Here is a 13620-nt window from a genome sequence, read left to right as displayed (position 1 = left end):
ACTGTGCATGGTCCTTCTTGGGTCTTTCACAAAAACCAGTGAGCGCCATTTAAAAAAATTAAAATAGGCCCTATATAATATGTACTGTTGCTTAGTATTAAAATTATAGCTTCAGCTGCATGATATGTGTAGGGCCCTATGAAATCCGTTTTATTTTTCCCAAATTAGCCTAAGTTTCATTTTTTCCAAAATCTTTTTTTTTTCGTTTTAATTTTTCTGGATTCAGTTTTTATTTTTCTTTCAAATTTTTCTGGATGATTATATTAAATTTTAACAAAAAACATATATAATTAATTAAAATCGTGAAACTTGTTTAATTTAACAGCAATTTAGGCCTATTAAAAGTTTAACAAAAATTACATTCTTAAGGCCCAAATTCTGCGATTTCTTTTTTTTTTAAATGTAAATTCTTCTGTATTCCATTTTAATGGTTTAATCAAAAACATATCTAATTAATTTAATTCATAAAAACAACTTAATGTATTAATTTAGTATTGATTTTATTAACAATAATAGGGCCCTATGAAATTTTTATTTTATTTACTTATTTTTTTAGAAATTCTGTGTTGTGTATTTTCATTTTTCTGGTAATCAAATGAAGGCGAAAACATTAATCTATCTTTTATTCCAATGAAAATTAAACAAACCCTTTAATTTTTGTACATTCAAAATGCTACACAACGTAAGTTTACTGTGTAACGAGCAATGTCACGGAATTCGTCAAATATTGAATGAATAAATCAAATACAATTCAGTACATTTCAATCAAACCGCGATATGGACTACTGTATGTGAATATTAAATGGCAAAAATACTATTTAGCTACTACAGACGACAACCGCGAGCGTTGCGTGTGCTTAAATAGCAAACTAGCAAACGAAACGCGCGTCTGTGGCGTTCATTCCGTCACATTCCGCGTTACACAGTAAATTCTGTTTTTATGAATAGATTCCGGGATTCCGTCCCCATTTTCTACATCACCCTACTTTTTCTAAGAAGCACGTTCAACGCTGACGCACAGACGGTTGTCGTGGTAATGAACCCCACAGCAACCACTTGTGCGTCAACACTGAACGCGCATCTCGCATATAAAAAGCATTTTAGGGGGCCCTTGGCTTTTGGGGGCCCAAGGCGGTCACCTACCTTTGCCTAATGGTTAAGTCCGCCTTTGTATATAATGCCTTTTAAAAGTAATTTTAATAATGTCTTGTAATGCACCTTATAATGTGTTGTATTATCTCATAAATAATAGTAACCACAGTTATAAAATGTTATAACACTCATCTATTCATTGTTACACCTTTACAACATATAAGGCACTAAACACACGAAAAACAATCCTTCAAATATTTTAATTTAGGTTACAATTATTCATGAAAAGTTATAATGCTTTACATTGCACATTATGAATACCTTTATCATGCTTTAAAGGGGACATAACACACACAGTTTCGGCCAATCTCATGTTAATCGTGAGTACCTATATTTTGGTATCGCATCCACACACGAAAAACAATCCTTCAAATATTTTAATTTAGGTTACAATTATTCATGAAAAGTTATAATGCTTTACATTGCACATTATGAATACCTTTATCATGCTTTAAAGGGGACATAACACACACAGTTTCGGCCAATCTCATGTTAATCGTGAGTACCTATATTTTAGTATCGCATCCTTCATATCTCCGAAGAGTCTTTAGCTTTATCAGATTTATAAAATAAAGATACAGCATCACGCTTCTCTCCGAAAACAGCCGAGCTACTGGAGGAGTGCCAAAGGCAAAGCTAAAGAGTCGCAAGCACTTGAGTGCCGATTGTCAACAAAACACAGAAATTTGATGCAGTGTTCCTAAAAGAATCAGTATTTTTTAACAAATTGGTTCAGTGAATGATTCAATGACTCATTTACACAGTCAATGTCTTGCTTAATTCCTGAAAGAGTCAGTGTTTTTGAACAAATCAGTTGAGTGAATGATTAAATGACTCATTCATACATAGACTCCCTTGTTTCATTCTTTAAAGACACAGTGTTTTTGAATGAGTTGATTTTGCAAATAATTCAATGACTCACTCATACAGAGTCATATTATGACAAACAAAAGAACAACAACAACAAGTTAAGTGAATGATTCTATGACTCATTCATAGAGGCAGTTGCTTGTATAATTCCTGAATGAATCAATGTTTTTGAAGGAATTCCATTGTGTGAATAAGTCAATGACTCACTCATGAAGACAGTGGCCACCTACTGGTTTGTTGATGTAACATGCAGAAAGAGTCAGTGAAAATCCCCACCATTAACACAGAGACTGACAGTCTGACTGGAACAAACACAGACAAGCGAAGTGATACAAATACTTCAAAAGTTCCAATGCTGCTGGACCGTTATATCATACTAAAACTAAAACCAACTTCAACTAAAACTAACTTTTGAGTTATGGGCAATAATGTTATAAGGGTGGGGCTTAGTGAAGGGACAATTTGCAATTCAAAGATCATTTATGCTTTTCACTGCAACCGGTGATGATTGGTGACTCTGCATTACAAGTTAACCATGAAAATGATTAAATATTGATAAATCACTGATGGATTCTGACCCCAAAATATGATTGTGTAACTTTTCTATTACAGCCCTTCTGTTATATTATCTGTCTAGTTACCATGGAGATGATGGAAATCTCCCTTTCTTTCACATTGAACCTATTCTTCTTTTAAATGACTTTTCAGACATTTTCAGAAGCAAAGAGGTTAGATTCAGTCCGTTGGATGAAGAGAAAAAAAAAATTAATCACTTTAATGCTCCTCTCACTTATTACGTACAACTATGAACCATACATTTTACTTATTTGCATGGAGCCCTTTCTTTCTGTTCATAAAATCAAATCTAGCTTGTTGAAGTCAGCGAAAATAAGCCAATTAGTATCACGGTTCACAAAGGATGAGACATGATAGGTTCAATTTAAAAAGGGCATCATCTAACAAACATTAATTGCAATTCCTTTATTAACAACACCCAGGGCAGACAACTTAAAAGCTGTTCGCAGTCCATTTAAATAACAATCAAATATAATGGGTTATTCATGAGGCCAAATGGAAATCAAAATTATCTGACCAGGATGTTATTTACTTGTTTTCTTTTGGTAGCCTTGAAGGCTGAAGGATATATATGTGTGTTCCTCTATAGTATCAGTTATACAATATGTACTGCATGTGGGTAGCTGTCATGAAATATTTCAGGAAATATCTGTTGGGTCATTGTCCTTGTTTCCTTGTACAAATATGTCAATTTTAACTTAAAATCATGTTGTTGATTTAAAATAAATAAATGAATCACTCAATCAATAAAAATAAAACGTAAAGTGACATGTTTCAACTACTAAGTACATATACAGTAAACACAAATATTGTATTTCCATACTGTATTTCTCATATATGTTCCAAAGTTTTTCATTGTTTTAAATAGTTGCCCATATGCTCTGTTTTCATTAATCTAGTCAGTCTTCTGCAAAATGCATTTAAATCACATTGTGCTATGATTAAATGGCTACACCACTGAGAACATTCCCAACCTGTTATTTTCAATATGAATATAAACTGTTGGACATATGCTTCTGGTTTATTGCCTCCAGATGGCTTGAGATTGTACATCAACGGTGTCCCCATCCAACCATCGTCTGTTTCGCTTAGTGTAGGAAGAGGAAAGCAGTCACAGTCGTGTCTCAAATGGATAGCTTGTCCCTAAATACCTGAGTTCATGTATAATTGATTGGTGAAGAGCAATTTAAATGGTACCGGCTTCAGAATGGATTTAACCCGTCAATTTTTATATCATAATCATTCACAGTTGTAAACATCTTTCTGCAGGGCAAATTAAGAGAGGAGCTGTCCATGCATGAATAATGCCACATAGAATTGAATGGGAAAATCTACTGTTTACGAGAGATCTGAGGCCACATAAAAAGATAAAATATAACAGCAGCTTGTATAAAGACTTTGTAGAGAAATAGTAGCTGTAACTTTAAGGCAACATGTTTCCAAAACCACATAATTGGCTTTTCATATTCAAAATACATTATTAAAATATTATATGGCAAATATTTACCTTTGCCTCCACATCAGCAATGATCCAGCCTCGGATGCCAGATCCTGTCATAAAATATCAATTTTGTCTGGTAGCTGAACAACGAGTCAGCAAAGTTGTCGAATATGCAAAACCCATTAATTAAGTCTTGTCTGGTACCCAAAACTGTATTAACAGTCTTCTATCAGCCAAGAAGTTGACCAAGTAACGCCAGAGAAGAGCAGAAGCAGGAGACAATGTGGTGACAAAAAGTAGAGTTTATTGAGTAATCTTATTTGTGTATGTTTCAATGCTCAATCTTCATCTGACCAGCACAAATCCAACAAGTGTTATTATAAAACCAGCAATAGCAATGGAAAATGACTTCTTCACCACAATATTGTGACGTTAAAAACACTGGAGACATTCTCTTATATCTCACTCGTGAATACAAATATCCCTTTAAACACACATCATAAGACTAAAGAACCATAGAAAAATAATATATTGTATAAAGACTTTGTAGAGAAATAGTAGCTGTAACTTTAAGGCAACATGTTTCCAAAACCACATAATTGGCTTTTCATATTCAAAATACATTATTAAAATATTATATGGCAAATATTTACCTTTGCCTCCACATCAGCAATGATCCAGCCTCGGATGCCAGATCCTGTCATAAAATATCAATTTTGTCTGGTAGCTGAACAACGAGTCAGCAAAGTTGTCGAATATGCAAAACCCATTAATTAAGTCTTGTCTGGTACCCAAAACTGTATTAACAGTCTTCTATCAGCCAAGAAGTTGACCAAGTAACGCCAGAGAAGAGCAGAAGCAGGAGACAATGTGGTGACAAAAAGTAGAGTTTATTGAGTAATCTTAGTTGTGTATGTTTCAATGCTCAATCTTCATCTGACCAGCACAAATCCAACAAGTGTTATTATAAAACCAGCAATAGCAATGGAAAATGACTTCTTCACCACAATATTGTGACGTTAAAAACACTGGAGACATTCTCTTATATCTCACTCGTGAATACAAATATCCCTTAAAACACACATCATAAGACTAAAGAACCATAGAAAAATAATATTAAAAAAATAATAATATAACATCAATGACTATTCAATGAATAAATCAATTAAATTAGTATATAAATGGTTAAAATTATTATTATAAGTGATTATATGATTACATGATATGATATGATGACTATCTATCTATATATCTATCTATCATCTGTTTATTTACAAAATAAATAATTACTTCATTAATTTAGAGTAAACATGCCAATTTAATCTCTGATATAATACATCCTGAATAGATACAAGAACGATACGTCAATACAAGTTTACATACTGCCCTAAAAATAAATACATAAATAAATAAAGACTACCCACATATGTGAAAATCCCATAGTGCATTACTTCTAGGTTTGATAAAATTAACGTTGATTAAATATAACGAAACATCTATAAATTAAACACAAATATCTATAGGTGCCATTTCAAAATGGCAGATTTCCCCCCCCCCCATTTCAATTCTACTTTCTTATATTTTATACTCAAATTATACTTATGTATTGAGTTTGTTACCATGCTTCCCATTTAGAAACTGGAATGAAATATAAAAGGTATTTCACAAATGGTGCATAACCATTTCATGGTCCAAGCTACCATTTACACAAGATATCCATTGTTGCTTTCCTGTCTATATCTGTCTCATTCAACCATCCATATCTCTTTCTCAACTCAGTCTCGCACTCATTGATCCACGACTGCAGTCTCAGCAGTCTATAGACACTGTACTCCTTCACTAAACATTGACCACAAGGATCCATAAGGCCTAATTGTTGCTTTCCCAACATGCTCTCATATTAGACATGCTTAGAAACTTCAGTATGTCATGAATGTTCTTCAGTCCTCGCTATAGTCAGTCACATCGGAAATTGGATTGCACAAAGAGATAAAAATCACTCGCCACTTTCAGATGAGAGCATCACACTCTCCGAGCTGAGCTCTGCAAGGGTTTCTGGGTATAAAGCACCTTACATGAGTGCGATGTTCTGCACAAACCTCATAATGACAAATGGAGGACAGAGAAAAGGTGGATATAAAGCGATTGAACCATAAGGAGGTGACGAGGGTAGAAAGAAACGTGACAGCTGGGGAGAGATCGAACAAAGAACTTTAAATTGGTTCAAAGGGAAAGGAAAGTTGGGACGGATTCTCTGGAACTCTTCTTTTTTTTTTTTTTAAAGAGATAGTAGTGAGAGAGATAGTAGGACTGGCATAGATAAGGGCATCTCGTCACAAGCTTCCTTTTGTTCCGTTTGTTCTTCTTTTGGCGAGATCAAAACAGAGTTTATTTAGTGTGTGTATATTTGTGGCATTCAAGATGAGAAAACACTGGCGAGGGATTTACAGGAGCCGTTCTGTTGATGTGCTGATAAGAGTATTGTGTGAAGAACTGCTCAAGCATTCATACAAGCCAAACCACAAAAGATAAGAGCAGAAAACTGGAGGTTTAGAGAGAAAAAAAACAAACAAAACAAAACAAAACAGGTAAAGGCATTTGATACTTGCTACAGAAACACTGTCATGTGATGGCAGCAAAACACACAATGACCCAATACTACTTAATTTCATCTGAGGTAACTTAATTAAGTAATTAGTTAACTGATAGCAGGTTTTGTGCATTGATTAAAAGCTAATAATTAGTTATGTTGAATGCAAAATTAATAATAAATATGACCGCATGGTAATCGTGATATAGCTTAGTTTGATTATCAAATCAAATGCTACGATTTAATTACATAACAGTATAGTGTGATTTGCCACGTGTTTCACAGAGAAGTGCGGCACTGTGCTCATTTACACGCAAGCAGTTCCCTTTCATGGGAACTTCGAACTGCGTCCTCTAGGGGTCGCTATGGGGAACACCTCGTCGTGACCCGTGCCTGAAGCATACATTGAATAAACACCAACTCGTTGGCCAACTCGTTGGCCGGCGACAGCCATGACGTCACTACCGGTGTGACTATAGTATAAATCGGCGCCGGGAGCAAACACCAACTCGTTGGCCGGCGACAGCCATGACGTCACTACCGGTGTGACTATAGTATAAATCGGCGCCGGGAGCTACACATCATTCTCTTCTTCATCTCAATTGACTGTTTTGTTTGAAGCGTGCATTTCTGTGGTAAGAGCGATCTCTATTTATCTCATTATGGCGAGCACTAGCAAAGTATTTAAGGATGTGTGCATCCATGTTGACATTGTTTAACATCTGATTGTTTAACACACACAATCTATGCGTTGTTTTGTTTGGGCAAAGAGCACGCACGCGATGTCTCCGAGGGGGCAATCGGCATGCACTGTGAGGTAGATCTGGCCGATGAGTTTGAAGGGGGGTTTCCCTTTTGTGATCGTCGGCTGTGCACGAGAGTGAGCCGCTGGAGGATGATGTTATTTCATTAACATTGTCTGATTCAGGGGCCATTGCTCTGCTGAGATCAGTCCAGCGAAAGCAGGAAATATCTGAGGAGGGCAAAGAAGCTGAGGCTGAGCCTTCCCAATCCTCCTGCCCTGCGTATTATGAGCTTTTGGAAATTATGGATCGCGCCACGGCGAGGCTTTACTAGCCGTGAAGCGGAACCTAAGGGATGTGATCCAGACAGGGCGTCAGTGCTTTTGTCCAGATCAGAGTGATACCTCAGTATCTACTAATTTTCTTCGGGGGTCTTACATCTGCCCTCATCTTCACCTTCCTAAATTCCCCTGTAACCACCATCTGTCCACCTGACCGAGGTTAGGTGGGAAATGTCCTGCATTATAGTCTCCTATACTGGACCTATTAGGTTTGGTTGGTTCTATGGCTTCATAGTGACCATCTTACTGATGGTCCGGTCGAGAGGGTTCTCCGGAGAGAGCTCCGACGTAGGAACCATGGTGGGTGAATACGATCCATGTCTAATGTATGTATATATGAATATATAAGAATATATAAGACTGATGGTTATGTGTATAACCCTTCTGCTAGTTTCTTTGCAGTGTTTCCCGGGACCTGTGTGTTTCTGTCCCTTTCTAGGGTAGGTCCTCGATGGGCACCCCCTCTGCTGGGTTCAGAAACCGGGTGCTCGACTTGCAGTGCTTATTTCACTTGTCGATATGTGTCCAGACGGTAAGTAAGCCGGTTTTCGGCTTCATACTTCCTGGATCATGCAGCCATAACACAGGCTTCTGCGGGAGCATTCGTGATCATCAGGCCCCCGGCGCGTCACTGCAAAATTTCCTGGAATGTCCGGCTGGGGTTACAGCTTTCATGCTACCCTGACTGGTCTACCGTATCTGGGTCGCCTTGAGGGGTTCAGGGGCGACTCCCATAGCAATATGGTAGAGTTGGTACTTAGTGCTCGCCATGGTTCTGGCTTGCACTCCCCTCAGCATGGTGGCATGGGTATACCGTTCCCCATAGCGACCCCTAGAGGATGCAGTTCGAAATTCCCATGAAAGTGTCTTGTTCCCTACTCAGGGAACCATGGTTACATAAGTAACCTGAGACGCTTTTTATCCTGTGTTTTCCTGCAGTAAGTTTAACGGGCATTTTGTAAGGCAATGTGCACTAGGTTTTTGTGGGCACTTCACCAGTATTCAGCCAAAATAAAATCTTGAGGATTTGATGTGTTAAAAAAAGCTTGTTTGAATTTAAGACATTAATATTATTATTATAACATAAATTTATATTATTATTATTATTATTAAATTACAAAAAAATAAACGTATAAGTACACTTTAAAGTCCAGCTACAAAGTCAAAGTAAAACATATATTGTATATATTTACTTGCATATCATGATTAAAATCAAAATTGTGATATGGATTATCAAATCACAAAGGCTCTGATAGCCTATAATTAATTAAGTATATATCATGTGTGTTTTCAAAGTAAAGTACATCACTGTGTTCATTTACACATGAGCAGCTGCAGTGTCTCAGAGTAAATGCTTCTCCTCAGATTCAGGAAAGCAATGCGAACAAATCATCTTGTAATGAGATGTGCTTATAAGCCCAACAAAAGAGAAGCTTTTAGGGCTCCCTGTGGTTTTCTGCTAAAACGAATGCTTGATGGTTGAACATTTAAAAGTGAAGAAATTACTGCAACCATAAATATTAGTACTGTTTTCTACTTTTGCAGTTGTACATTTTTATTTTTTAATTTTTTCTTTATAGTCAGATGGCTGTTGATATGTAATACCATTTCCGGTCAAATTGTGCATCTCTACAAACAAGCCCAGGAAACCTTGGACTCCTTTACAAACAAACAATAAATAAACAAACAAACACACACTAAATAAACAAACAAACAATAAATAAATAAATAATTATTTTTATCAGAAAAAAAATTGTGCTCAATCTGAGGTTTTTATGTTTATGTTATATTTATGTTTTATGAAACATAAACACTTTATGTTATACACTCTATAAATAATGGATAGAAATGTATAAACCCCTCAGATCACCTTACTCACTGCTTACTAACTTATTAAAAACTACATCAAAATGACAACAGCAAAAATGCTCTTTCATTGTGGTTTTCAGCAATAAAAGGTGAGAAATATGAGTTGAAAGTTAAAGCAGTTATTGCTGTGACTCATCAGTCATTAGTATTGGTACAAGAAAGAAGCATGTTTGCGTCATTGTAAAAACAACATGTTCCAAACAAGACACAAATTCAGTTGCAATTCACTTTTATGTCAGAACAGAATGTTGATACAGATTAAAACAGGATCTTCCAACCATCAGTTTGTTCAGCACTACGCTGGTTTCTTCTTGTTTTCAGGTTTGTATTGATGGATAGGTACAGACAGAGTGAAAGGAATGACCTTGTGATGCAAAACCTTGAGTAATAGAGGGGGGGAGGGTGTTTGAAGTGCTACATGATGTCTTAAGAGGGATGTGATTTCCTTTTGTGAGGTGGTTGAAGATATTTGCATCTGAATAGAATTCTCCTTCAACAGAAGATGTAGCTTTTCACAAATTGCCAAAGTAACAGAAATGGCCATGAACGTCCCCTTGCTTTTCATCTATTTGACATGTTTGCTTTGAAAATGAACATTGTGTAGCTCTCTCTTCTCTTCAATATCTGCATTAGAAAAAAAAGGGAATTATTTGCAGCTCTGAGGTCAAATGATCAAATGCATTGATCTGTTTTTAACATCCATTGGACCAAAGGCTTAAAAAAATAAATGAATAAAATAGAAGATGTTGGACCATTCAGCCTATTCATGGATGCACATTTATTATATGCCAGGTATTTCAAATTGTACTTCTAATGCATCATCCTAAATAACTAACTGACTAAGACTTTTGTATTTTAATTTATGAGGGCAAGAAAGAAAGAAAAAAGAAAAGAGATGCAGAGGTCAGACTTAGATGATGACACATCCAGGCATAATGCAGCTTTTTTTGTATATTTGTGAATACACCATTTAATTTATTCCAAGTTAAAGATGAAGTGTGTGATATTCTGCATACTTTCTAGTTAAATATTCATAGTTAGTTATAAGTAAACCATTACCAGGTTGATCCCCTTGTTAAGTGTAAACACAGTGACTCTGTTGCACTCAAAAAAACGCTGTGATTTTAGGGCCAGAAAATGACTTTTAATTTTTTTAATTCTGTTTGTTGGTGCAGAAATCACACACTTCAGCTTAAAAAAAATAATAAAATACTGATGATGCTGAATGATATGGCAGCATTTGCAATGAAACTACACATAGCTTTTTACACAGTATACTCATCTGGACCACACACTGACCATTCACTGACCAAATAATTCATATTTATATAATCACACTGTTATATTATGCTTTATAGCTGAATTTAATTTGTTCAGTATCCATGGATTTTGCAGCATCCACACTGTTACTGAACTGAATTGAATCAACACTGAACTGACTCTAGCTGAATGACGACACTACTGTTTTCAGCAGCTGAACGGAACTTGTTTCATAATTAATGAACTTTACACAGTTATTGAACTGATCCGAATAAACACAGAACAGACAGGAGCTGAATAATGACACTATTGTCTTTTTAGAGCTGTTTATTGAAAATGTTGGATTTGCTTCATTTTTGAAGTTTGCATCAATTCTGTTACTTTCCTGTTAAATAATGTGAAGCTCCTTTGAAACAGTTTATATTATATAATTACAAAAAGCATAAAAAACAAACAAACAAAAAAAAATTGTATAATACATAATAACGCTTCCTCCAGTGAAAAACTTGTCTGGTCTGAATCAGTAGAGACATATGCACAGATGAAGCATCGTTTACAATCCAAAAAAGCTCTAAACAAATATGTGGGCGAATTTTGATTTGAGAGACAACATGAGATGGACTTTTTCACTGGAGGATAGCTGTTATGGATTTTGGACTCTGGATTTTGGACTGGAACTGTCGGAAACAACAGTTAAAAAAAAAACGTAATGATTGATTTGTTTCTTACAAACATACTTGGACTCTCATTCTGGCGGCACCCATTCACTGCAGATAATCCATCGGTGAACAAGTGATGGAATGCTACATTTCTCTAAATATGAAGAAGAAATAAACTCATCTACATCTTGGATGGCCTGAGGGTGAGGACATTTTTTTTCCAAGTTTAGGTCTCTGCAGGAAAGTAACGGGAGTTACCAGAACACCAAGCAAGTTTGAAAACACCCAACAACGTCAGAAATGCCCACTTTTGCTCTGCAGAGACCTCAATATCTTTATTTATTTTTATTTATTGGTGAATTATTCCTTTAAACTTCATATATTACTATACTAATGTAACAGCCTGTACATTTGTAGCATTTCTTAACAGCAATATTTAACTAAATGTCCAATGCTGAAAGAGATATGTTCCAGAAGAGCACATTTGATTCTTGTGTATTCTACACAGTCTGATACAGAAACAGTGCTGTGATGTTTTGTCACACAACACTAGAGTAATTCACAACAAACACACTGGGGAAATGTGTTCTTGAATCTTAAATGCACTGCAAGTTGCTTTAGAAGAAAGCATCTACCAAAATGCATGAATCTAAACATTATTTTTGACTTGAATAAAGCCAGTTAATTTTGATGTTACTACTTGTTGTGGTTTGGATGTGATTCAGCACATCTGAATCAGGAACAGGATGAGAAGAAGGACATGTAAAAGGCAGGCAGGCGTTAACGTGAAGAAGACTGGTCTGATTAGTTGGAGTCCTGGGGTGTTATTTGGCAGCGACCTCATTAAGGAGTTTAACTGTGTGGAGACTGTCAGAGTTTGTATGTGCCGCTGCTGGTGTGGATGCTGCTGTCTCCATGTCATCTGTAATGGCAGCCTGAAGCAGCAGGCCTTAGTAACCAAACGAGTCCCAGTGCCTGATCCCCATCTCTGAATGTCACAGCAGTGGGACTCTGTGAAAAACAAGTTGTTAGCTTTCTTTTCTCTCTGATTTATTCTCTTCTGGTCTTGCAGTACACCACTACTGTGCAGCTACAGCACCTGCCGGAATGTCAAGCCAATACAATCAGTATTCCAGTTATATAGTATATATATATATATGTGCAGCAGCAGTATTTCTTACATGCTCACAGCAGTATGTCTGTATTGGCAATAGCAAGTCTCAGTACTTGCTCTGCAGCAGCAGCAGCGTAGCAGATCTATCCCACCAAGACCAAACAACATTAACATTGTCATGTACATAACCATGCTAAACTTTTTGAGAGTTGTTATGACAGAAATAAAATTACCTTTCAGATGAATCTCTTTTATTGGGATTCTGCTTGTCTGATATCGGTTATTCAACTAAATTGTCAAAACACAATTTGAAATGGTTTCATACTTTACATAAATGTCACTTGAAATGTGTATATATATATATATATATATATATATATATATATATTTCAAATTACACTTGTTTAATATAAAATACTGGGGCATCTTACCCCAGTAGGGGGGTAATGTTTCTATTAATTTCCCATAATAATACATTGGTTGATGCATCATCATCGTGCACATGCTAAACTTATATCTAAATATGTTACAATTTAAAGTAAATGCACATTGTTCTTAAGGGGAGCATCTTCCCCCATATTATGTTGTATACAGAGTACCTTTGTAAATGTGACCCTGGACCACAAAACCAGTCATAAAGGTCCATTTTTTGAAACTGATCATCTGAAAGCTGAATAAATAAGCTTTCAATTAATGTACGGTTTGCTAGGATAGGACAATATTTGGTTGAGATACGACTATTTGAAAATCTGGAATCTTAGGGTGCAATAAAATCTAAATACTGAGAAAAATGCCCTTATAGTTTTTCAAATAAAGTTCTTAGCATTGCATATTACTAATCAAAAATTAAGTTTTGGTATATTTGCGGTAAGAAATTTACAAAATATTTTCATGGAACATGATCTTTACATAATATCCTAATGATTTTTGGCATAAAATAAACATTGATAATTTTGACCCATAAATGTTTTTTTGGCTATTGCTAAAAATATACCCAAGCGACTT

Source organism: Sinocyclocheilus grahami, unplaced genomic scaffold (assembly GCF_001515645.1).
Source record: "Sinocyclocheilus grahami isolate Dianchi unplaced genomic scaffold, SAMN03320097.WGS_v1.1 scaffold1084.1, whole genome shotgun sequence".
Lineage (NCBI taxonomy): Eukaryota > Metazoa > Chordata > Actinopteri > Cypriniformes > Cyprinidae > Sinocyclocheilus > Sinocyclocheilus grahami.
This window is presented reverse-complemented; position numbering follows the sequence as displayed.